Below are 27,694 nucleotides of genomic sequence, written 5' to 3'. Positions count from 1 at the left end.
TTGCATTTCATGCCAACCTGTGGAACTTATGAACATACTCTCAATTCTAAAGTTCTAGGGCACTTTAGACATTGTGCTAAAAATATCTCTTATTGCTCTAATAAGTTAATACTAAAAATATTTTTAGCATAACATGAAGCTTTCTACAGTGTATTATTTTAAATAAGTCAATTAATTGATAGTAAATATCTCAAGCCCAAGAATAAATGTAAGAAAACTGAGGACTCTAGATTAAATTTATAGTTTTTATTCTACCTTTATTTAAACTTAAAAAAAAAATCAGCCATTCAATAGTAGAAGGAGCTTGGCCAAAGTCCATGACATGTATAATCAACTGACAGTAGCCAGAATGTAATACTTTAAAGGGACTAATAACTAAGGGGTGTACTCTATACTCTTTAAGGTGGATAAAATTTCCAATGAACTCAGCCTTATGCCTGACACTCCCTGGTTATAATTAGGCATGTTTCAGAGTTGTATGAATGCTTGTTAACTAGCGGGGCACCGTTTAATAAATCTCTGCACTGTTATAGTCATCCAAGAGGCCTGTCTGCTAGACACCAAGTACTTTTGCCAGAGTGGTAGAACAATTGATGCACTTAGAAAGGGCATTGTTTTCAGCTAGCTCAGTAAAACATGAATGGGTCAAATGAAGCACAGTTTATTTTGTAAAGGGTCGGATCAATGATGCATTGTTGGGATTCAGCAGTGAGGATAGCTACAGTCTAGTGACTTGGTTTGTTGGTTTTCAGTTCCCAGGGCAAAGACCTTGTATTCTTAATTCAAGTCCACAACGTTTTCGTCAGAAACTGAAATCTAAGGAACTCTGAAAGCTGGCAATTTGTTCACAACTCATTTGATGCCAACACCTTATACTGATCTGGACTCATTCAGTGGCGAATCATTACCTGCATTGACATTAATTTATTTAAAGTCTTTATGTAAACCAGTTACTGTGACTATTTATATGTTTTACTGCAGAAATATTAATGTACTTGATTAGAGGGTTTTGCTCCAGACCCCCTGGGGGTACTATATAATACATAGAATTACCATTTTATGTTATTTTATTTTAGAATTACCATTTTAAAATCCTAAATCTTATGAATTCTGGAACATAATTGGCCCTACAGGTTTCAAATTTGGGGTTGCTGAATTATAGTGGCTGTCACTGATTGAACAGCCACTATGGGCTGGGCTGTCAGCCCTTTCGCTATTTCATTTTAGTCCCACATTGACCTATGATTGCAATAAGCATAGTTCTGCACCCTTGTTGTTGCATTAAAGCACATAATCGAATGTTCAATAAGATTTTTCCTGCTGCCTCTGATTTCTGGGAAAACCCCAACGCTGACAACATTAGGTGCTAAAACTGAGGAAAATAGGTGCTTGTACTTTCCACCTTCAATTCTGAAAAAAGATGTGTGCCCTCGAACTTGCTAAAAACAAAGTTAGATTTGCTTCTCTAGCTATCACCCCATCACCAGCAGCTTGCATACAAAAACCAAAAAGTCTAAGAGAAATATCAGGTTTGTGAGTTCCTTCTCTCTACCATGTTTTCCTTCTGCTTCCTCCTTTCCCATCCCCTACCCAAAACAAGTGAGGAGGACACTAAGAGAACGACAGGTAGATTCATACATTTGAGAAGTGCCTTCAAGAAGAAGAGAGACATTTTCCAGCTGAAGTTATGATTATGCCCTGGAATTGCTGATCTGCCCTCTGTACCATTTGGGCAGAGGGAAAAGGCACTGGGGAGTGATGACAAGGAGAACCAAAGGGACAGTCGAGGATCAACCTGCTTCTTTGCTAAAGTAGCACAGCCAGTGTACTCAGACAAGGCACTGTTTTAGGCTTAGCCGGTACAACATCAATTAAACTGCAGTCGTTTTTTTAATTAGTCAGATTCCCAACAGGAATGGCAAGGACGTGGGATTTTTCTCTGACCAAGTGCACAGTGAAAAAGATAGGCAGGCTTGAGCTATCTTGTGGGTACGCTACTCGAGAAGGCTGCCTTTGGGGCAAGAGGACCCCAGCATCAAGTAGGGTCATATGGGAGAAAAGAAGGAGTTGATGGACTTCAACATACATCAGGCTAGTTTATCCCAGATCAAAGGAACAAACAGTGGAGAGGTCAACGATAGAGACAACCCGCCCCCCAAAGAACCCCTCTATATGTTCCACTGGACACCTGTTTCACAGAGAGCAGCTACAGTCAAGAGAGGACAACAGCCTAAGTAAGTAAAAGGGCATTTGCCCCCTTTCCCTGCTCTCCCTTTTGTCCTGGAGCAAAGGACCCAGGAGTGTGTGTGTACGTGGGGCTCACTTTCAGGCTTCTCTCATCTTGATATTCACTGTTATCCCCATGCTTCCCTCCATCCCATTCCACCCTTTCCTCCACCCCTGACAGAGAAGTGTTTTTCCCTGCTTTGTGGCTCAAGCACGAACAAAAGAACATTGTCTCTGTCAGCACAGCAAAGCAGGCTGGAACTTTCCAAAGGAACCTGGCTGAAGACAAAGAGACATAAGCAAAGAGAACACAAAGTCCGTAAGTACAGTCAGGCTAACAAAGTACAGATTTCCAGCCCCATGATAGCTAAACAGTGACAGGCTCTCAAGTGTTGTGCACAGCCCCACTCTCCGAGAATCCTGGCCAGAGAAACTCGCTGCAGATCATCCACAAACCTTCCCTGCAGACCTTTCTCTGTCTCCATACCTCCTTCGAGGAGGGTTCGAAAGACATCCTGGCTGAACCATGGGTGATGCATCCATGGATTAAGAAATGGTACACTTCCTTAGCTTTTGAGTCAGACAGACCCGAGTGACTTCATGAGAGTTACTTCACCTCTCTGAGCTTTATTTTTTTCATCTATATTGCACCTATTTTGTAGAGCTGTGAAGTGCTCACACAAATGCTTGTGTATGGTAAGTACTCAGAAAATGTTTGCTATTTTACCAATATTCAGTGTAGGAAGACAATGCTGGGCAGTTTCAAAACCACACGTCATTGTCTTCCTTCTTCTCCTATATTTATGTTTCCTGCTCCCCTTTCTTTCTCACATTCCTCCTACTCTCACAGAGAGGTAAAGTTTATTTCCTCATACCTGAATGCATCTAACAGTTTGCCCTATTAATCTGAACACACCATATCAAACTCATCAATCCACTCTCAGGTGAAGCTTGGCTTCTTAAAGTTCTAGCCTGGCATCTAGACCATAAGACCTTAGTACCGCAACACATTATTACATCCCAGGACTAGACGAATATTTCCATCCGTCTCTTCTCTGAAGGACATCTTCATTTCCAAAACCCTGGTGGTGGACCTGATCAAGGTCAGCCACTCAGCACACTTTCCCCGACTCATCTGGCTCATGTTTGAGCAAGTAAACTGCACCCTTCTCATCCCCATCCAGGCAGACCCAGGCTCAAACCTTGGCTCAGTACTAAATGGCTAACAGCAAGTGCTTAATCTTTCCAAGCTTCAGTTCACTCTTTGTGGAATAGTAATTAGGACATCACCCTAACAGTCTTTGAATGTTAAATAAGGAAATGTATGTAAAGCATTCAAGGTAGAGGCCGGCTCACAGTACCATGGGTGTAATAAATGGTGGCTGACAGCATCACTACATGTCTATAATGTCACAGTTACCTTACATGAACAATGAAGTGGACAATTTACATCAAAAGATCAAAAAGGACTTTCTTTTACATCGTCTTTCACCCACATAGAACCTAGTCTGTAAACCAGTGGTTCTCAACCTTGTGATTCGTTTAGAGTCACCCGTTTACCTCTGAACCCTGATAAATGTCCTACTCATTTTAGACAGAAGTCCAAATGGCACATTTATGGACCGGGGTACTATCGGTTTCCTAATTATGGTCCATCTTTATTGCCAACTCCAATCACATGATTAAGCAGAGTTTATTGCATTTAGTGTTCTTGGAAGCCTGTCAGTTAAGGGTAAAGAATTCGAATGACTACTAATAGATTTACATTTCACACTCACATATCAGAGCTGGAGCCCATGCTCCAGGCTGCCTTTCATTTCTATCCAAAGTCCCTATTGCAAAATAAAGCCATTTCTCCTCCACAGTAGGAACTAAAATGTTTGTTAAATAAGTGAATCCACCGGCAGAGGATGGTTAAATGCCCCTCATGCTGCCATCTTGTCTGAACAATGAGTGGTTCGTGAATAGCAGACATGGCAGACTTTGTTTAAAATATACCAGTGGGGACTTCCCTGGTGGCGCAGTGGTTGGGAATCTGCCTGCCAATGCAGGGGACATCGGTTCGAGCCCTGGTCTGGGAAGATCCCACATGCCGCGGAGCGGCTGGGCCCGTGAGCCACAACTACTGAGCCTGCGCGTCTGGAGCCTGTGCTCCGCAACAAGAGAGGCCACGATAGGGAGAGGCCCGCGCACCGCGATGAAGAGTGGCCCCCGCTTGCCGCAACTAGAGAAAGCCCTCGCACAGAAACGAAGACCCAACACAGCCATAAATAAATAAGTTAATTAATTAAAAAAAATATATACCAGTGGGAAGCAGTGCATTGAGCTTCTGAGTCTGACACACCTGGATTCGAGATTTAGCTCTGTGTGACCCTGGGAAGGTCAGTTAATCTCTCTGAGCCTCTGTACCTGCTTGGTGGTTTGGAAGATTAAATGAGTTAATCAATGAGAAGTGTAGAGATTTTTTTTTTTAATATTTATTTATTTGGCTGTGCTGGGTCTTAGTTGCAACCAGAGGGATCTTTAGTTTTGGCATGTGGGCTCTTTTAGTTGCGGCATGTGGGATCTAGTTCCCTGACCAGAGATTGAACCTAGGCCCCCTGCACTGGGAGCATGGAGTTTTAACCACTGGACCACCAGGGAAGTCCCGAGAAGTGTAGAGCTTTTAAAAGACAATCTTCTGTGGTGGTGGGATGAACTGGGAGATTGCGATTGATATATATACACTAATATGTATAAAATAGATAACTAATAAGAACCTGCTGTATAAAAAAAAAATTAAATTAAATTAAAAAAAAAAAGACAACTTTCTGGCTGTTGACCCTACATCTGTTGTTAGGGTTGCCCCACCCTCCTTTTCTTATTTTTGTTCACTATCTAGTTTCTCACCAGAGATCTGCTCTGACTAGATCATATGTGGAGACTCATGCTTATTTCTGGGCATTTAAAAAGGACTTTGACCAGGATTATAAAGGCCAGAAAACTGGCATGTGAAAAGTGGACCTTCAAAGTCCATTAGGTAAAAACTAAGGAAATATGAGTCAAGTGTGGACTTTAGTTAATAATATTGGATCATCAGCTACGAGAAATGTATCATAATAAGATTAACAATAGGAGAAACTAGGTGTGGAGTAAGTGAGATTGCAGCTTTCCTATGGATATAATACTATTCAAAACGGAAAGGTTTATTAACTGTTTAAAAAAATCTAACAGTATCAAAATGATAAAAAGTAAAAACTTATATGTATGCTTAGAATTTATTCCTATAGGTATAGAGTAAGAACATGTCAGAATAAAAATGAAAAGAAAAACTTTAAATAGATTTTTAGCCAGGAATAAGGAACACTCTGATGAGAGGATACAATTGATCACTTTTCTTCAAAACTTTGCAGGTCGCTTTTGTGTGGAAGATAAGCTACAGACTGTCTAGTACCCAAGGCAGAAAAAATAAGTGGAAACTACAGATGATCCAGTTTTACCTCAGGCAATGATTAAAACTGTCCACACACACACACACACACACACACAAATGGACACACTCTGAAGCAGTATGTGACCTCTTTGAAAGGTGTTCATGGAGGTGGTTGAAGAGCACCCATCAGGTGGCTGCTGCAAGGAGTGGCTAAGAAGCTGTCCTTGAAAACATTTTATGTATCTTATGACCGATTCCTTTTCCTTATGTCCATACATTTCCTTATGTTCTCCCTGGCCCTCTTCTACCTTTATCTTTTTGGTACATTAAGTTTCAGATTTGGAAAGGACTTTGGGGACCATCTAGTTCTTTCTTATCTGGTGTGTGAATTTGCAACAAACTTCTTGGCCTCTGGTATTGTATGCAAACACATCACGAAGGCTCCCACTTGTTCAGCTTAAACCTTATTCTTTGTTCTTTCTTACACTGGCTCAAGAGCCTCATCTCAGGCTTTCCCTTCTTTGACAACCTTTTTGGACACACTTCTCCGCCTCTGACATCGGAAGGCTCACAGTTTTGTTCCTGCCTCCCGCCACACACTGAAGCCACGGCTGGTCCTGCTGCCAGTAACGTCCCAGGGACCTACTAGGCAATGAGGAAAAGAAAAACATTTATCACTGCCTGTCCCTAGGGCTGACATCCAATCTCAGTAATTACTTTCATGCAACGCTTATAATCGGGCCATGGCCTTGCATGTCCTTGTACATTTTCACAAATGGATCCTGAGAAATAAAACAGAAATGCAAGTTGAAAAATGCATCATGACTCACAAAACAGATCAACTGCACAGAACCGTAATGTATCACACACACTATCTAAGCTCAAACTGGCTGAACCCTAATTCCTCCTGATTCACATATTCCAAGTAAAACCGTAGATAAAATAACAACTAACTTTGCTGACTCATGTGTTCTATAGATAGGACCCCTGGCTCTTCCAACAACTCATCTCATTTACAGATTCTGCCCAGACCACACTTTAACCGCCACCTAAGACCATCTGATGATTAACTGCAGCCTCTAGCTAAGGAAATTTCCCTCCCAATCAAAAAATGGAGAGAAGACCTAAATAGACATCTCTCCAAAGAAGATATACAGATGGCCAACAGGCACATGAAAAAATGCTCAACATCACTAACTATTACAGAAATGCAAATCAAAACTACAAGTGAGATATCACCTCACACCAGTCAGGATGGCCATCATCAAACAGTATGCAAATAATAAATGCTGGAGAGGGTTAAGGAGAAAAAGGAACCCTCCTACACTGTTGGCGGAAATGTAAATTGGTGCAGCCACTATGGAGAACAGTATGGAGGTTCCTTAAAAAACTAAAAATAGAGTTACCATATGATTCAGCAATCCCACTCCTGGATATATACCCAGAAAAGACAAAATCTCTAATTCAAAAAGATCCATGTACCACAGTGTTCATTGCAGCACTATTTACAATAGTCAGGACATGGAAGCAACCTAAATGCCCATTGACAGATGAATGGATAAAGAAGATGTGACACATATATACGATGTAATATTACTCAGCCATGAAAAGGAACGAAATTGGGTCATTTGTAGAGACGTGGATGGACCTAGAGACTGTCATACAGAGTGAAGTAAGGCAGAAAGAGAAAAATACCATATATTAACGCATATATGTGGAATCTAGAAAAATGGTACAGGTGAACTGGTTTGCAAGGCAGAAATAGAGACACAGTTGTAGAGAACAAACGTATGGACACCCAAGGGGGAAAGCGGGGAGTGGAGTTGGGGAGTGGGATGAATTGGGAGATTGGGATTGACATATATACACTAATATGTATAAATAGATAACGAATAAGAACCTGCTGTATAGCACAGGGAACTCTACTTCACTTCGCTGTACAGTAGAAACTAACACAACATTGTAAAACAACTATACCCCAACAAAAAAAAGAATAAAAAAAAAAAGATACATGCACCCCAATGTTCATAGCAGCACAATTTACAATAACCAAGATATGGAAACAACCTAAGTGCCCATCAACAGACAATTGGTTTAAGAAGATGTGGTATATATAATATATATGATGGAATACTACTCAGCCATAAAAAAGAATGAAATATTGCCATTTACAGCAACACGGATGGACCTAGAGAATATCATACTAAGTGAAGTCAGAGAAAGACAAATATTATATAATATCACTTATAAGTGGAATCTAAAAAATAATACAAATGAATCTATATACAGAACAGAAACAGACTCCACAGACACAGCAAACAAACTTATGGTTACCACAGGGGAAAGGGAGGGGGTGAGGGAAAAATTAGGAGTATGGGTTTAACAGATACAAACTACTATATATAAAACAGATAAGCAACAAGGATTTACTGTATAGCACAGGAAACTATATTCAATGTCTTGTAATAAACTATAAAGGAAAAGAACCTGAAAAAACAAGTGTGCATATGTAACTGAATCACTTTTCTATACACCTGAAACTAACAAAACACTGTAAATCAACTATACTTCCATTTTAAAAAAGTAACCTTACCTATCACCTCCCTTTTGAGACACCGTAATGATTGTGCTCTGCCTTGCTCAATATGTACAAACCCATACTTTGGATGATCAACAGGGACCACTAGGGATTTTTGACACAGAAGTTTAACAGTTCTTTTGCCTGGTCATGCCAGTTTCTTCTTGTTTCCCTAGCACACACCTACTCGTGCTTCAAGAATCCATTTAAATATCACTACAAGTCTTCCCTGATTCCTTCTTTACCTTAGTCCTCAGCACCATTTGTTACCCCATCCTGTGCATTCCCCATGCACCAGGCTCAGACTTCCATTCACTTTTCTCTCACTATATTTTCATTCTCTTATTTGTGTCTGCCCACTCTCTCCACCTTTCCTTAAGGTCAAGATCACTTTCATGCATCTTTGTATGTCACTGTCTACTCTGATCCTGGGCACAGAATAGGCACTGAATAAATAACTCTTAAACCCAGATTATTGTTCATAACAAAACTTGCAAACAGAGCTTTAAGGGATACCTGTGTTAGTTATTTTTTCTTGGTCATTATCTGTGTGTGAGGGAGCCTAATGTAGAACAAATCTCTATAATGCCCATTCCTTTGTGGTGGGAAAAGTCTATATAAATCATGTACTGGTGGCAAGGGTCACAAGCACTGATGTAGGATTACAGGGACCCAGGTGATGGTCCTGGCAAATACTGTTAACAGTCCTCTTTGGCAAAGAGGAAAATCAATTGCATTAAACATTTTCATTAAAAAAACTATTTTAATTATTAAAATTATAAATGATATAAGTATTCAATACCACAGATAAAGCTTAAGTCCTCTTAGAAAACCATCTCCATCCCCGTCCCGGCCCTACTTCTCCAGAGGTATTCATTGTTATTAATTAAGCATGCATCCTTCCAGATTATTTCTATTCATTTATATATATACACAGGAAAAATATAGTACTGTTTTGTCTATGTTTTTAATATAAATTTAATCATCAGTGTCTTTAGACCTTCATAAACATGAAGTTTCACACATGAGACACTAATGGCAAAAATTGTTTAAATTATCCTCATTTACTTGGCTCTGTTACTTAGCATACATCTAAGAAAAAATGTTAAGAATTTAGCATACTCAGAGTATGTGTGTATTTTACACATAACATTTGAATACTTATATTAATAAATATAAATATGTTACATTAACCTTACATTCCCCAAAGATTATGACTGATTTCCAATATAGTTTGAGGGAGTGTTGTGAAGATTTATGAGATAATTCATAAAACTACTTCAGCTATTTAGAATGCGAACGCTAAAAGTAAAGCAGCAAGCTTTAAGTGATCAAAAACACCTTAAATGTATAAAAGCCATATATTGTCTTTAGTGGAAAATTGATTATTACTTAATAACCAGAAGGCCTGCATATAATCACAAAGTACTTATTCAGTACTAGAGAAATAATATATGGAGATATCACTTCTTTCTCAGTCACCTACATAAAACTTTAGTTTACCTATGTAAATGGGCCATCATTTCATGTAGAATTTTATGTTTTATGATAGGAAGATCACATTCATGCTCAATAATTTTATTTTAGCAGCTTCTTCAAGTTTTTCCAACCAAACACTGAGAATGCACTTCTGAGATGTATGATGAAAAAGTATCAAGGAATGATGAATTGATATGTTCACAGCTGGAAAGTATTAATTGTGGTTGTGGACTGTATTTGTTAATAAACTGTTTTAAAATCTGCAAAGTTTTTAGAAATGCAATTAATATGCACATGAATAAGCATTCCAGGAAATCACCAGCGCAATATTGAAAAGTGATATGAATAAAATACATAGTCAATGTAACACTTTATTTATATAGCCCCTACCTTATGTGTGAAGGCATCCTCTGCCCTAAACATGGCTAGAATAGGCAAGGCACATTTATACCCAGCTAAGAGTTCATTCTTTCCCCACTTAACCATCCTGGTTAGTGAGCAGGCCATTGGAGATCATTCCGAGATCCACAAGAACCAATTAGCTTTTGCTTTCAGCGTGAAGTCTGCTGGTTCTGAGAAGCCCTTCTAAGTAGACCTCACCTCCAGATCTCCTCTTTTAAAATTACTTTTCAGCAGATGGCAGTGCTTGAGTCCCTGATGACTTTGTGAAGTCATTACACCAGCCCTAAACTGCCATGTCTACACTTTTTAAGATAATTAATATACAGGGACTTCCCTGCTGGCACAGTGTTTAAGAATCCGCCGGCCAATGCAGGGAACACAGGTTCGAGCCCTGGTCCAGGAAGACCCCACATGCCGCAGAGCAACTAAGCACGTGTGCCACAACTACTGAGCCTGTGCTCTAGAGCCCACGAGACTAAACTACTGAGCCCGCGTGCCACAACTACTGAAGCCCGCGCGCCTAGAGCCCATGCTCTGCAACAAGAGAAGCCACCGCAATGAGAAGACTACACACCGCAATGAAGAGTAGCCCCCGCTCACCACAGCTAGAGAAACCCCAGGCGCAGCAACGAAGACCCAACGCAGCCAAAAATAAATTTAAAAAAAAACAATAAATTTTTAAAAATAAATAAATTAAATTAAGTTAAATTAAAAAATAATTAATATACAACTGACAACATAGCATTGTGTAAGTTTAAGGTGTACAAGGATGTTGATTTGATCATTTATGTGTTGCAATATAATTACTACCATAGCTTTAGCTAACACCTCTACCCTTTACATAATTATCATTTCTTTTTTGTGGTGAGAACATTTAAGACCTAGGCTCTTAGCAATTTTGAAGTATATCATATAGTATTGTTGACTATAATCACTATGCTGTGCATTAAATCTCCAGAACTTACTCATATTCTAGTTGCAAATGTGTTCACTTAGTACCTTATTTTATGAGAGATAATAAACAATGAGTATGTTTAAGCCTCTATACTTGAGTCTCTGTTACCCACAGCTGGGCCTAAGTCTAACTGATATAAGATTATAGATTGCTTGGGGTTAACTCAAATTTTCCAAGCTCACAGAGAGATTCAGTACTGTCGATAGTATTCTCCATATTAAAGAACAGGTTGTGAAGAGAGAGACTATAAGACAAGGTGATTTAGTCAAGTCACTCCAAATTAATTCACTGATGGCCTCAGGATAGACAGATCTGACTCTGAAGTCAATCCCCAAACATGTGTAACATCCTTTCTACATTTTATCCTCCTGCCTAAACAAATAATTGTGATGCTTTTGAGAAACAGTAGGTTTTTTGCCAGTTTTTCTAGCTGAGAATAGATGCACAAGATTCCTTTTGCTAATGTTCCTGAGATGAACTCAAAACCCCAGGTTTAAATACTTATATTTTTATTTCTTGTATTTTGTGATTATATGAGAATGAATTGCATGAACAAAATACGGAAGTCAATTTTGTTTTTCTTTTTGAATTCTTATCACTACTTTTGGTTCTTAATAACTATGAATCTCATCTTTTCATATTTTGCATTCCACAAACTATTTTATCCACAACGATAAAAATATACATATATCTTTCCTGAGAAACACATTTTTATGTCCACAGACATTCTGCTTTATGTTCATAAATGTATCAAGGACAAAAATTGTGCTTTTCTCCTTTGATTTTACCTAAATCTTGACAAATGACACATACACCTTTGGCTGAAGACTGCTTTTCTGTATCATCAAAGGAACTGGGCTGAGAAATAACCAAGTAGATGCTATATACTGTCTGAAACGCAACTTGAATCTTCTCAGAGTCAGTCTCTTTATGTTGGAAAACTATATGTGATTTTGAGTAAATATTAGCTAAGATGCTTTGGGATGGAGGTAAAAAAATGAATAAAAGTTAAAAGTGGCTTTAAAAATAACTTATTTTTGTCACACAACAAAAGTCCAGAAAGCTCGAAGATGACTTTTCTGCCATTTCTTGATCTTTTTCCTCATTGTCACAAGATGGTCTCCTGGGCTCCAAGCATCACACTTTCACACAATCACATTAAAAACAAAAAAGTTGGGGATGGGAGGTGGAGAGAAGAAACTTTTCTTTCTTTTCTTCTTTCCCAGAAATTCCCAGCAGACTTCCCCTTACATCACAAGCCAGAATTGAGGTCACAAGAGAGGCTGAGAATGCAAGTACTTGGTATTTTCTGCCTCTGCTGTGGGAGATATTTCTGCCAGCCAGGAAGACAAGGGAGAGGAGGTTGACCTTGGGAAGGCAGCCAACAGTGTCTGCCCAGGGGCTTTGTAGCTATGGTCGCTGCATGTGCCTTGCCGGTTTCTAATGGCCAATGAGCAAAAATACAGAGTGTGCCATGTCACAAAGAGTAGTAGGAAGAGGAGAGTGGAAAACATCTGGCTGGTATAGAAAGGCAGTCTGATGAATTGTTAGACTGCAAGAGTCAGAAAAGTTGTAAACTCTCCCTAATCCACAAAGCCACTCAAGTCAGTAGGACAAATCAGCCAGGGTAATCAGCTGAATACAAAATACTGAATACTAAGCACTGAGTGTTCCCCAGGAAGACCTTACTGGATCTTTCCCCACTCTCTGAAGCCTCACGCATATTGAAAGTGATCTTTCTGTTGAGATTTCCCCTCTTAATGGTTTGCCTGGAAGTTTACTCTGTATTTGTTTTTTCACATATGTTTATTCATGAGTTCTCATGCAATGCCGGAGGATCAGGGTCAGTAGGTACTTAGGAATTCACAGTTAGAAATCCAGAAGCCAATGGACAGAGCATGGTTTACTCTGTTATTAAAGATAATATGATTTCTCATTTGCTTTTATTAATGAGGACACCTTTCCTTACAGAATCCAAAGAATGACGCCATGCCAGATTTGTGTTTAATTCAGTAGAATTCCATCTTCCCAGCAGCCTCAAAAGAGCTATTCTCAGTATTTCCTTTAAACCAGAACACTTAATGCACAGCAATGCAAGAGGGGGTTGACTGGTCATTGTACATTATAAATTGTAGACAAACATCTTTTGTTGTTGCTGTTAATAAGAGCATGATAATAAACATCCTAATCAAATTTAAAGGCAAGCATTTGAATATTTTTAATTAGAAGGACTAGTACATAGTGCCACATTTAGTCAAATCTAGAGTTCCCATTTCAAGCTTAAATCATAAATGTGGGCATTATTGCTTTTTACAATACACCATTGATAGAACACCAACTTTAAAGCCAATTAAAGGTTGGCAATCTTCCTACCATCAGCAAAGTAACACTTGTTAACAGTTCCCCTTGTGACACGTTTCGGCATAATCACTGATTTCTGGAAACCTTATTTAGCACTTACGGATATTTTGAAATCTCTAATGAATTTCTTTTTATAGACATTTTTACATTTTACTCTAATTTTTTAAAGGTGTTCAGGTAGTTTAATTTTATACACTCAGATTGTGCATGTACCGAGATATTTATACGTGAAGGACAAAAGGTTAGAGTTTGTAGAACTATACTCTGTAAATAATGGTTTGCTCAGATTTTAATGGTTCCATTTCTGAAATCTAATTGTACCCATATTCATTCAGGAAAAACTTCACATTAGAATCTGAATATGCAGGTATTGTTCTGTTTAATAAATTACAAGTTCTTGTCATTTAAGAACTGGTTAAAAAACAGAATAAGTAAATTCTTTCACAGTTGTTTACTTCAAATAAAAGTGTTTTGGAGGCTTGTAAAACCTTTTTTTCATTTCATATGGAAATAATTTGATAAGCTTGGCAAGGATGTGACAAACAAATGAGCTAAGAACATTCAAGTTATTTTAGTCTTGAGTTACTAGCACTGAACAAAGAACTAGTTTTCACCAATTAAAGAACAGCTTGATTATATGCTATGCAAATGCTAATGGGAAAATGAACAATAGCTAGTTCTCACCTAGGTGTTGTATTCTGGCAAGCTTCAAGTAGGTAATATTAATTCTAGATGACACAATGCATCCAGATCCTCAATATCAGAGATGTGATAACCTTAAAACAAGATTATAGAAGCCATCTTGATATTCAATATTAGAAACAGATAATATTAACACAAGATGATGCAATGCATCCAGATACTCAATATCAGAGATTTGATAACATTAAAACAAGATTATGGAAGGCATCTTGATAGTCAATATTAGAAACAGATAATATTAACACAAGATGATACAATGTATCCAGATATTGACAGTAGATTGATTCCGGTAGAAGTAGGTGATCTTCACAAAATCAACAACCTTCGGATGTTACTTATATTATTTTTGCTTTTTGTCATCTAGTCACACACAAATTAGCAATACTGTACAGGATCAGAGGGTCATAAAAGCCAGGTAATTTAACACGTCTTTATCTTTAGCTATCTATTCCTTGACCCACACAGTGTTTATGTCAGGACTACATATCAGTATAAATGTTTAATTGCCCCCCCACCCCGTTTTTGTAAAAAACAAAAACCAAAAAACTCTACTGTTGTTATCATTACATGTTTCATTAAGTACCTATTGTTTATTTTGACTTCATAAATGGAAAAATTCTTCCAAAGAAATGTGTTAGTTGTTTAGGAATACTTTTTTTTTTTTTTTGGCCACGCCATATGGCATGCGGGATCTTAGTTCCTTGACCAGTGTTCGGACCCAGGCCGCCTGCACTGGGAGCGCTGAGTCTTAACCACTGAACCGCCAGGGAAGTCCCATAGGAATACTTTTTTAAAAATTAGAGTAAGTTTAAAATTTAAACTTAAATTGTAATTTAAAAGTTTTTAAATGATGTTGATAATAGTGAAAAATCAGAAACAACCCACATAAATAAAAATTGAGGTTTGATTAAATATGTTATCTTTTGGCATGGCAGGAACAATTAGTTGCCCATCCATGTCAATTAACCTTTATTTTTTAATAACAGCCTGATTTCATTCCAGGTATTCAGGGTGGCAATGCATCCAGCAAAAAGATTACATTTCCAGCCGACCTGAGAGTTAAATGTAGACTCATGACTAAGTCTTGATTAGTGAGATGGAAGCAGAGCTGGGCTTCTGAAAGGCTCCATCAGAGCACTGATTCAGCCTGGAAGAGTTGGTTCTTTTGCACTTCGCCCTTTTTCCTTTCTGCTGACGTTGAACTCCAGCAGCCAACTTGGATCATGAAGTACCTTGAGAATGGAAGTCCCCACACAGAAGATGAAGGAGCAAAAAGAGAAAAGAAGTCTTGCAGACTTGGTGGAGCATGGCAGCTCCATGGGTATGCAAGCTATGCTATCGCACGAGGACCCTGCTCAGAGGGGCTCTGCATTGGTGGCTTCTACTGTGGCTATCTTGAAATTCTTAATAATTTTGTCTTTGAACTTGTGCTTTGTAAATGAAGACTGATAGAATGACGGAGCATGTGTGTAAGAAGAGGGTTACATGCAATATGCTTGGTTGCTGTACCTTGTTGCCCCATTTGCATGAGCCCCATGAGCTCAGAATTCCCATGGTCCCACAATGAGCCAGAGTTCAGCAAGACTCAAAGTGAGTCCAAGGAAAGCGCGTTCCATCTACAGCTGATTAAGCCGGGGCCCTGACAGCCCTGAGAGGACACACTTTTTGTTTGAACCAGAACTTGCTACTCGGTGAGAAGGCAATGGCGTTCCTAGAAATATGACAACCAAGGAACCCTGTTATATCACTCCTTACTCATGTTATGTTACTTCCCTGTAATAGTCAACAACTTATCATGCAAAGGATGACATAGAAGGAAAAGAGAAGATAACCCAAAGATCCTTCTCCTTTCAGTCTTTTTTACTCAACAGTAAGCTGAAGGTAGAGTGTTGGTAGAAGGTGTGTGTGTGAAGAACTGAAATAAAAACAGTTGATTTCCTTTTGTGCAACGTTGTTCTGGTAAGAACAAGGTACAAATGTTTGTACACGCTATGAATTATGAATGAATGTGATTTTAGTGATTCCACATAAAATTTAAATGTTCCTCTATTTACTGTTTTTTTTTTTTTTTTGGCCACACCATGCAGCTTGTGGGATCTTAGTTCCCGGACCAGGGATGGAACCTGGGCCCACGGCAGTGAAAGCACCAAGCCCTAACCACTGGACCACCAGGAAAGTCCCTTATATTTGCATTTAAATTGGCATGACTCAATATAAACATGAAGGGTACAACACATACTAATAACTTAAAATTTTTTCTTTTTGTTACGCAGAATGACATTAAATAGAAAATAAAAAACACCATAACAAATCAAGAAAGAGATCTCAGAAGGAAAGAATCTTCTTTTTTTTTGGCCATGCCCCACAGCTTGCAGGATCTTAGTTCCCCAACCAGGGATCAAACCCATGCAATGGAAATGCAGTGCCTTAACCACCGGACTGCCAGGGAAGTCCCCCCTGTATTTTAGTACTTTTAACGTTTGCCCAAAGAACAACAAGTTCATGCTGAGACACCAAGATTTGCAGCAGAGAAAGAGTTTATTCACAAGGCAGACAAGTCAGAAGACAACAGAACAAATCTCAAATCCGAAGCAACCAAGTTACATGCTTCTTCATGGGATACATGTTCAAAAATAGAGGTATTTAGCATGATTCGAGGGTGGGGTTTTGGGCCCTCTGACATCAAAAGGTCATTCATCAGACACCTGCGCAGGTCCAGTTTTAGGGTCGATGGTGCCAACCAGTCTTAGCTGGCTTGAACTGGACAAGAGCTGACTCCAAGTTTCTGAAAAACAACTTAAGCCCCCCCGTTACAATAGCGAAGTGTTATCTATAGGGTAGTTAAGGAGTGAAAAATAATTAAAACAGTTCAGAGAAGCAGATTACAAGCAGAGGGATTTTTAACAAGCTGTTCCCTTGCCTGCTGTTCTGTAGGACAAGCTCAAGAATTTCTGTTAGTCACCAGTTTCTGTTAACCCTGTGGGGCATGGTTTCAGAACTCTCTACTTTTTAAACAAGAAGACCCACATTCTCATTTTGCACTGGACTCCACAATTATGTAGCCAGCCTTGACTTCTTGGAGCCAACATACCATCTGTGATCTGCCTACTTTTGTGTTTAAATCACTGTTATTTTTTTATAGCCAAATCTAATTCTAAATGACACTGATAGTATACAGGGTAGCCACTAACTCACTGCTAAAGAAGAATATTTGATTATTGGGAAAACTTACCTTTGATAGGTTTTTAAAAATGGGATATGCACAGTATGCAACTTAAAAAAAAATGCACAAACACATAAACACACATAGAAATAAAAGACCAAAAATGATTACACTGAAATGTTCATAGTGTTTCTCTTTAGGAATTGCAATTGTTGATGATATTTATTCTCTTATTGTGTGTGTGGTTTTCTGCATTTTTCAACCTTCCTAAAATAAATATTGATTACTTTTACAGGTAGATAAAATTTAGAAAATTTACAAATGAATCCTGAACCAGTATAAAATTTACCATTAAATCTAGAAACTTTGTAGAACTCAGCCTCATGTAGTTTTTTACAGTTTCCTTAATTTGGGACTTTTCAGATTATAAAAGTGATCCAGACTGGTTGTAACAACTGAAACAAAACAAAGTTATATAAAGAAAAACTGATTTCATCTCTCCATTCTATCCCTGCCATCTATCTAAGGTAAACGTGTTAAAAGAATGACATGTATCTTTTCACAAATTATATAGTGGAATCAAGCCTATGTGACTTGTTCATCACACAGACACACACACATAGACAGAAAAAAAAAAAAGAGAGAGAGAGAGTGTGATTAATTTTTGGGTTTGCTTGTTTTCCGTGAAATAGAATCCTATTATACGCATTACTCCACAACTTACTATTTTCACTTACTGTGTCATAAACTTCTCTACAAGTCAAAAGATATAAATTTAACTTTATCACTTTTCTTATTTCTCCATGCATACATGGAGACACATTTTACCCATTTCATTTTGGAGCATGGAGGTGTCTTTTAAATGTAATTTCTTCAACATTCTGTCTATAATGCTGTGGAGGCAGGAGGTGGTTGGGTGGGTGGGATATTGCTTCTCAGTGAATTCCCTCTGCCAGTCTTGATCAGAAATTCATGAAATAAATTTGTGTTTCCAAACAAAATATGTTATATTATGGTATTTCAATATGTTATTGAAATCCGATATGTTATTGTATTACGTTATATTATCGTATTTCGATATGTTATCTCCTTGCCTCTACTTTCGCATTCCATATTTCATCTTGTATCATACTACAATGTTCAGTCAGTTCCCCGGTTTGCAATTTGCTTTTTGATGCATCCTCTTCTTACTCTTTAGAGGGAAACTAGATTTTGTGCCTTGAAGAAGTAAGACAATTTATAATTTAATATTTATTAGTTTAACCTTAGAAGCCTAGGCAAACCAGAAGTTTTCAATCTAGCAGTACCCACTGAGGAACTGAGGGAATTTTTTTAGGGCTGGAAAAGAATTACAAAATAGACTGCGTTGATATTAAAATTTAAGGTCATTCCTACAAAACAGACTTGCAAGGCATTGTCTCAAAACTGACCAGTTTGGGACTTTGGGTAGACAAAGTCTTGGTGAATTCTCAGTGACCTCAGTGTACTTATTAGTATGAGAGAGTTCAAAGAAGATTCTGTCTGTTCTCAAGTGCATGTGCATGTGCTTACCTGCACTTAAATCTTCATTTAATCTGAGCTGGCCAAGAGTTACTCTATAAACCAATGGTTTGTTAAAAATTTTTAAATGTATTACATAAATAATTAAGTCTTTTCTCTTGGTAACAAGTTCACAACTGCAATCATCTATTGATAATAAATTCACAGCTTCTTGATTTTGCTTATTTATGGCTTTCTCATCATTAACAATTATTCACTGTTCTCTGACTTGCTCTGCAGTGCCTGCTGATGAGACTAGAAAATGTTCCTATCACCACAGGGAACACATAATTACCCTTTGGGGATCATTTTCTGAAAAATAAAATTGGTGGAGTTTTTACTCCTCAAACATTGGATAGAAAAAATCTTTACAGGATATAAATGCAAAATATAGATGAAACAACCATAACATTGAAAATACTATGAAAACAAGAGAAAGTAAGAGAAACCCCTCAAAATCTATAGCTATAGTATTTTTTTGAAAGCTAGATTTTTTTTTTTTACCCAAAGTTATAGTTGGGCCACTTTGTTATTTTAAGGGCTGTGCCCACAATGCAGATAGAAAATAAAAATTTAGGGGCTTCCCTGGTGGCGCAGTGGTTGAGAATCTGCCTGCCAATGCAGGGGACACGGGTTCGCGCCCTGGTCTGGGAAGATCCCACATGCCGCGGAGCAATTGGACCCGTGAGCCACAGCTGCTGAGCCTGCGCGTCTGGAGCCTGTGCTCCGCAACAAGAGAGGCCACGATAGTGAGAGGCCTGCGCACCGCGATGAAGAGTGGCCCCCGCTTGCCGCAACTAGAGAAAGTCCTAGCACAGAAACGAAGACCCAACATAGCAATCAAGCATTCAATCAATCAATAAATTAAAACTTAAAAAAAAAAAAATTCAGCACAGAAAAATGAAATTAAAATGAACCCTCTATTCCAAATGCATATCAAGAAATTACTATTTCTCTCCAAATGCATATCAAGAAATTACTATTTCTCTCCAAGCCAAGGTTATGCCAGGCTAAATGTGGTGACTAAAGAGGACCTTGTCCTCAAGGACTGGGCTGGCCAGAGGCAAGCTTGTGCAATAGGAAGTTTGTCACTGGTACACTCTCCAAACAGCTTCCTTTGCCCTTGGTGGCCACCTCTTCTCTTTCCCTCTTGCTCTCAGGGGTCTCTCTGTCCCTGGCTAAATTTTGCTCTCAGTTGGCAGCTAATTAATGAGTAAGAGGGTACGTCTGTGGAGAAAACTGTGCTTCTAAGTATTTACAACTTCTTTATATGTTTCGAGATTTTTCAGTTATTAGAAACAGGGAGGAAAATTTTGGTAGCAGAAAAACCAGTTTGGCTCTGGGTCAGTAAACCTGTCTGGCAATTTAATAGAATCAAACCTTAGTAATGAATTTTGCATCTTATCGTGGTAAAAGACCCTAAAGATATCTAAGCAGCAGAGGTGGAAGGTAAGAGTTAGTAGTGCGTTTGTAATTTTGTTTTTCACAGAGTTGAAACAGTCATGGGATCCACCAGAGTCTGGAAAAATGGCTACTTTCTTCTTTGATATTTAGTGGAGGAGGGAAAAACCACCACCAGAAGAAATGTAATCAGAAAGTTTTGGTCTTGTGGGGATGCAAATATAGACTTCATTGGCTTAAATATGGGGAAAATGGAGTTTAAACACCAACCTCTTCCCACCTTCAGCATAAACAAACAGGCTGAAAGACCCGGGATGGAAAGCTTTAGTATGCCCTCAGGCCAAATTCTATATTTAACAGGGAGAAACCCACAGTTGATTAGACTCAAGAGTAAGTAAATCAACAGAAGAAAAATGTTAGTTCAGTTAAGTATGAATTTTTACTAAGATGTTATGTTCTTTTACAACCTTCTTTTAAATGGGATGTTTTTCATAGTTAATTATAGCTGTAAGTTGTATGTATAGTTGTGTTTCCCTAATGAAGAGTTTAATTTGCTTGAGGTGGTTTGTCGGTTCTTACATGGGGATCTTCAAAATTCTTTGCATATGTAATCCTGAAAGAATTTTGAAAAACATAAGGCCCCTTGAACATTTTACATTGACATCTAAAAATGTTTTATAATATCTTAAGTTTAAATCATTGCAAAGAACGTACTTTCAGGTGTATTGTAATTTGAACATATATTTTAACTTTGTTTTTATCAAATCCTTGGAGCTGTAGGTTTAGCTCATTCAGGTTATAGAATAAGTCCAATATATGAATATAACACTTTTGAAGCCAGTCTTCATTGTCAAACCAATCAGTTAAATCAAACTTACTGTCTATCATTTTAAAATTTAAACAGTTGAGATGATATCCTTCTGAAGCCTAATTCCACGTAACAGAGACAGGAGATAGAGAAGGCATGGAGACTTGCCAAGAGTTGTTACCTAGATAAAATAAGACTTTAATACTTTTTACTGAGGCTTTCTTTGCTTTTTTGGGGGGGAAGGTAGGGAATGGGAGGATGCCCCCTCAAGTGCAGTGCATGCCTAATTTTCCCCTTTTGAGTTGCCTTCGAAATTTTTATAGCCTGGAGCAATGCACCAATGCAGCAAGGAGCAATGCAGCAAGGTAAGATTCAGGTAGGGAGAGAGATGTGTCCATCTTCTCTGAGGGGGGAGAAGGGTGAATGGGTAAAAGGAGACATTGGCAGGCCTAGGGAGGGGGCTCTCAGGAAAGGGACCTGTGGAAATTGAGAACTGGAAATTGGTTGCATTAAAACTATCCAATCACCATGTGTTTTGGGAAAGTCTTCTCATAACCTAGGAGCATGAGTACCCAGTTTGAAGTTGGCTGCTCTAAACCCTATTTGGAAGAGTACATGTGGTACAAAGATTCAAGATACAAGATAGCCTTCCAATGGTGAGACACTCCGACGGCAGCAGGCATACCAGAAACTCAGTAGGACAAAGGGAACTACTTTGTTAATGCTTCCTATCATCAGAACAGCTCACATTCCAATCATATTTTGATACAGAATACAATCATATTTTAATACAGAACATTTAAGAGATGAAAAAGCCTATAAGATGCAAAATCATAAAGCTAGAATCGTGGTGAGTAAATAGCAGTGAGATTATTTGCCTTTTTTGCCTCTGCCTAAGTAGCATAAGGCATCTTCTGACTTAATGTTACCACTGAAGGTTCCAAATTATTGTGTCACATTAAGTGAAAATTTAAAGTAATTCCACACATCAGAGAGTTGGAAAGCATGCAAACTTGTGCCCCACTGTGAGAACACCAATAATATAAAAATCTAAACTTCATAATAGATAAGCTAATATTTCAAAGGAATGCTTCAAAGGACATCCTTCAGCATTGCTTTGTGTTAAATATGTTTTCATTTTACAATTGTTTCCTACAAAGAATACCTTTCCCTGTTGTTCTCTAGGAATTGTTAAAACACCCCAAAAAGGAAAAACTAGCCACGAGGAAGGGTCGAACCTCTACCAGGAGTGGATGTTTGTTACTTTTGTTCTTTCAGCATTTCTGTCTTTCATCTTCAGGTAAGATTTCTCCATTTCCTTTGGAGTGTTCTCCTTTCCTCATTCCATGCAGTTCTGGGCTGCCACTCATACTGGCCCCATCATAGAAGCTGGCATGTGATACAGGTCTGGTCGGTCATACTATCCCAACCTCCTGACCATACACTGGCCCAGTGGTAGGCACATGACTCAAGCTGGGCCAATTAGAGTCCCTCCCTGGGATATTTACATGAAATTGGGGGCAATTTGCCCAAACACAAAAATGCTGAGTTTTGTTGAATTTCTTATGGAAGATGATAAATAATGGAGCTTTTCCATTGGGGTTTAATGTGGAATGAAACCTAGCAGGCCATGTAGATACAGTGGACAGCAAAAGACAGAAAGACACAAATAAGTTAAGGACAGATACATTATAAAAAGGGCTTGGGCTTCCCCAGGCCCTGAACTGGTATTCAAACATTTACCTGCATCACGGGTAAATCTGAGACAGGGCGGCTCCCAGTGACATATGGATGACAGGGTCTAAAAACCAGAGGTCAACAAGTAGAACTTGCTGGGACAGATGCCACCAGAAGATCCTGTTATATAACTTTTAACAAGCAGAATGTGCATCAGCTTGTTTGCATTGATGGAATTTCCTGCATGAAAGGAGCTGTGTGTGAAAGGGGAGAGGGATGCTAGGTTTTCAGAGGAGGTGTAGGCTGGCGCGCTGTAAAGCTTTGCATAACTGGGAGCAAGCTGAGGTGGGGGGGGGGGGAAGGGGTACTGAGGCAGCTGCAATACCTGTGTTTCAATAGTGCCACCATGTGGCTGTGACACCAGCAACAGCCTAGCCCCAGCCTAATATGCCACCTTGGTTGAACAGCTGAATTTCTAGTTTCCTCTTCCATAGGTGACCTAAGTAGGGCTAACCTCTCAGTCACTGAGGTGTATGGATTTCATATGGTGGGAGATGAAGAATGGTTAGAGAGAGGGGATTACTGAGAAGAAGGATGTTTTCACGATATCAGAGAAGTATTGTTTGGATAACAAAAATAGGTGGGTCCTCATTTTGATCCCCCGAAGGGGAGTTTATAGATGTCCTGGAGTTCGCTTGTGCCAGTTTGCCAGAGCTGATTATTAAATTTTTAGGAATTTTGCAAGCTCGTTGTTAAGCAAAAATGTCGTGAAAAATTGACTACATATGTCAGATTTAATGACAATAGGTTTATCAGGAAAAGAGTTAGCAGGCTGGGATGCAACTCCATTTCTCAAATCGTAATTCAATTGCAATGGTATTTTGGCCACAGATACAAAAGTTTGGCAAAAGCAGTGTGTAAGAATCCATTGGCTATGTGGCAGTTACAATAAAAGTATTGTATCTTTTATTATTATTTGTAAATTTATGCTACACATTCTTTATTTTATAAAAATTTACAATAAACACACATATATATATGCACACTCTTTTTCCCTGAAGAGTTGACTATTATTTACTAGCACACTACTGCTTATAGGTTATGTGTTTATAATGAATTGCTAATAATTACAAAATATAAATAATGCATCACGTCATTCCACTCACACCCACTTAGTTCCAGAGCAATACGATTCCATCCTGAGTCATACTCCATCAATGCTACAAAAAAGTTCAGGCTGTTACCAATACTTAATAGGAATACCCACCCATTCAGTTGTTTCCTTAAGTACTTTGTTGGTAAAGAGACAAGTGAATTCCTATGACATCTATGGTGCTACTTTAAAACCATCCTGAAGTGCTAAGTGACTAATATTTCTGGAAGTTCAAATTTATACAATTATATAAGAGATTAGATCTTATCATGAGCTACTTTTTCCTTTTTCATGGAAAAAGTAGACAGGTAAATTCTTATGTATGATGACAACCAGCAAAATTATTTTGAGACTCTGAAAAATAAGAAGGACTAGGGAGAGGCTTCCCACTTGAATGGCAAATTGTACACATGTATTTGGTCTGGATGCAATTAAAATGATACTAGAGGAACAAAAATCAAAAAAAGGAAATAAAATTACATGAATGAAGAGAATAGGAAGAGAATCACCAAGAGATGAAAGATTTTTAAAATTTTATGGAAGTCAGAAAAGAGATGGAATCATGTGATGGATTAAACAGAGAGAAAGAAGCCACAACCCAGATACAATCAGGAGGGGCTGCAGTGGCAGTAGGAGTGAATCTGTCCAGTAAAACCTCAGAGATTTTCTGAGGTTGGAAACTTGGAGTCAAACTGTCAAGTAAGCAATAGAACAAGATACAGTCATCCCTCGGTTTTCAGAGAATTCATTCCAGGACCCGCATGGATACCAAATCCACAGATGCTCAAGTCCCTTACAGTTGGCCCCCCATAATGGTGGATGCCAAAACCACGAATAGGGAGGGCCCACTGTAAAGAAATTGAAGGACTCAGAAACTTTTCTTAGGAAGTTACTTGATGTACTTGAGAAAAAACAGGAGCGAGGGAAATTAGAAAGAAAATGACCTGGAGTACAGAAAACACAGACCTAACCCAGGGTTCAATGAACAGAAATCCCAAATGACTGCTAGCACTGAAGGCCTAGAAATGTCTTTCCAAATTAGAACAAGAACTCAGTGGGGACCAAAAAGAATGTCTGTAATACGAAAAGAATAAATTCCATGCTATAGATAGAATAAATAAGGTGTTGGAAGTTATTTGGATATGGTGAAGAAGGCATGTTCCTTTTCCCAAGAGAAAATAAAGGCAATTAAAAACTCCAGAAAAATAGAGAAAACAAATAGTTGTGGTCCAAATAGTAATCAATCTAAAATGCACTATAAAAAAAAAATGCACTATAATTTTGAGCAATTGGTAGAGTACAAGGGAAAAAAATATATTTGACTATACAAATGTGTATGCACTTTATATTTTAATAGCTATTACCAAAATCCCTTCTAAAGAGGTTCTATCAATTTTGGCAATAACTATTAAGATATAAAATGTATACACTTTTTGACCCAGGTATTCCACTCTAGGAATTTATCCTCAGATTTATATTCATATCTTTGTTCAAATAGTTAAATTTATGGATGTTCATTTCATCATTATTTATAGTGGCAAAAAATTAGAATTGGTTAAAGGAATTGTGGTACATCTATACAATAGAATACCACACAGGCTTTACAAAGAATGAGGTAAATCTATAAGTATGATTTGAAATAATCTCCAAGATATAGAAAGTAAAAAAACAAGATGTTAGAAAAATGTGTACATTGTGCTTCTGCTTGAGTAGAAACAAGAACACACACACATTTACATCCGTGAAACTTATTCTGTGGTTGACTCTGGAGAGGTTGAATGATGTCTGAAATGAGATGGACATTGTCTTTGTCTTTTTACACTGCTTGAATTTTACCATATGCTTGCTTGTAAAAATTGTTTTTAAGCTTTAAAACATTTGGAAAGTGAAACAAAATTAAAACTAACTCACCTTTTCACTTAGGATACTTTTGCCCAAAAGTAACAGAAAACCAGACTCCACTTAGTTTTTATTGGCTCATGTAACTGGGAATTCATTGGTTCACATAATGGAAGTCTGGAGAAGGGTGGGCTTCATGTTCAGCCTAGTTCAGCCTGTTAGGACTGTTTGTCGGATTCATCTTCACACTGGCTTTTTTTTTTTTTTTTTTTTTTTAATTTATTTATTTCTGGCTGTGTTGGGTCTTCGTTTCTGTGCGAGGTCTTTCTCTAGTTGCGGCAAGCGGGGGCCACTCTTCATCGCGGTGCGCGGGCCTCTCACTATCGCGGCCTCTCTTGTTGCGGAGCACAGGCTCCAGACGCGCAGGCTCAGTAATTGTGGCTCACGGGCCTAGCTGCTGCGCGGCATGTGGGATCCTCCGAGACCAGGGCTCAAACCCGTGTCCCCTGCATCGGCAGGCAGACTCTCAACCACTGCGCCACCAGGGAAGCCCCACACTGGCTTTTCTTATGGCAAAATGCTGCCTTCACATATGCTCTCCTCAATGTCCAAAGAAAGAGTATTTTTTCCTGTGATTCTCTTGCAAGAACAAGGAAAACTCTTTCTCAGAAGTTTCTGCATGTCTCTTCTTATTTCTTATCAGCCCAAACAGGTTTACTATGTTCTTCCTGAACCAGTCCCTGGGGCCAGAGGTATGCCATGTGCAGATCAGCTTAGGCCTGGGTTCCAGTACTAGTAACTATAACAAGGGACATAGTATTATCCTTAATTCAAAACAGTTTTTCTCTGGAGTTGGGTGTGACGGTTTCCCCTGACGTACATGAAAATTGTTGTACTGGTACCCAAATTAGGATGCTGTTAGGAAGGGGAGAAAAGGAAATGGAAATGGGTGTCTTGCAGGAAAACAACAATGACCATTACTTCCACCCTAATCTTCCTCAGTGCTATCACAAAAGCCTTTTTACTATTGCCTTCCCAAAATTATTCTAACTCATAAAATTATTGTCAAGGAAAATAAATTAGTCTTCTACAGCAATGCAGTAAAGCCTGGCCATAATGATCATGATATATCCTTTGAAAAGATATAATTTAGGACTTCCCTGCTGGTCCAGTGGTTAAGACTCCATGCTTCCAAGCAGCGGGCATGGGTTCAATCCCTGGTTGGGGAAGTTCCACATGCTGCATGGCCAAAAAAAAAAAAAAAAGTTGTAATTTATAGGAAGCTCTCCCATTTGATATAGAATAGGTCATTTGTTAGATTATCCTATTACTTAGAATACAATCCTCGGGAGAATAGGACTATATCCTTCAAGAATGTCAGGCTTGGAGAGAATATAGAATAATGCTCATCACGATGTATGTACAATATTTATAAACTCCAAAGTGGAATTCATTAGACTTAACTTTCCCTCACTAATGATTGGCTGAAAAGAAACAATGTAAAAGTTACAGTAAGAAACCCACAAAAAGCCTGACAAATAAACAACAGAATATTTCCTTGCTAATAATAGAATCAAGTTAAAATACTATGGACATTCTGTTTCTTCCAGATCTAAACCAATTTAGAGTAAATATTGGTATTCTCAAGGGAAGGAACAGCAATCCTGAACATTCTGGCTTATCTGTTTCTCATAGTATGCCTAGCAAAAGATGATATTCCTGAATGACTGCAGAGTGCAAGTAAAGCTGAAAATTTCATGGGCACCATCTACAAAACAGTTATTGTTTCGCCATATTTCAGACTTCAGAGTCCAATTGTGTAGGTCTCAAAAAGCCTGAAGTTTCTCCAGAACTGCATGGAATTCTTATAGGTAGGTTGCTGGAGAGGTAATCGAATTGAATAATGAGTGAAACCCATAACTGTAGTGGATATTTAAATACTGGTTAAACAGAGTCATAGAAAAATTCCATAGTGTGAAGGCTGCTCTATTAGGGATAA

At 38.4% G+C, this 27,694-nt stretch overlaps 1 long non-coding RNA gene across 1 annotated transcript; it reads right to left on the bottom strand.

Annotated features, from left to right (window-relative positions):
- Positions 1-4,521: 4,521 nt before the first annotated feature.
- Positions 4,522-25,111, bottom strand: LOC309665631. The gene is made up of 2 exons (XR_014266595.1): positions 19,712-25,111; positions 4,522-19,397 (listed from the first exon to the last, which is right to left on the bottom strand). It is a non-coding gene; the product is annotated as an uncharacterized lncRNA (long non-coding RNA).
- Between the last annotated feature and the right edge of the window lie 2,583 nt (positions 25,112-27,694).

The sequence above is a fragment of the Balaenoptera physalus genome (assembly GCF_965194825.1).
Source record: "Balaenoptera physalus genome assembly, chromosome: 8".
NCBI lineage: Eukaryota > Metazoa > Chordata > Mammalia > Artiodactyla > Balaenopteridae > Balaenoptera > Balaenoptera physalus.
The sequence above is the reverse complement of the archived record's forward strand: the minus strand, read 5'-3'. Positions and strand labels throughout refer to the sequence as shown.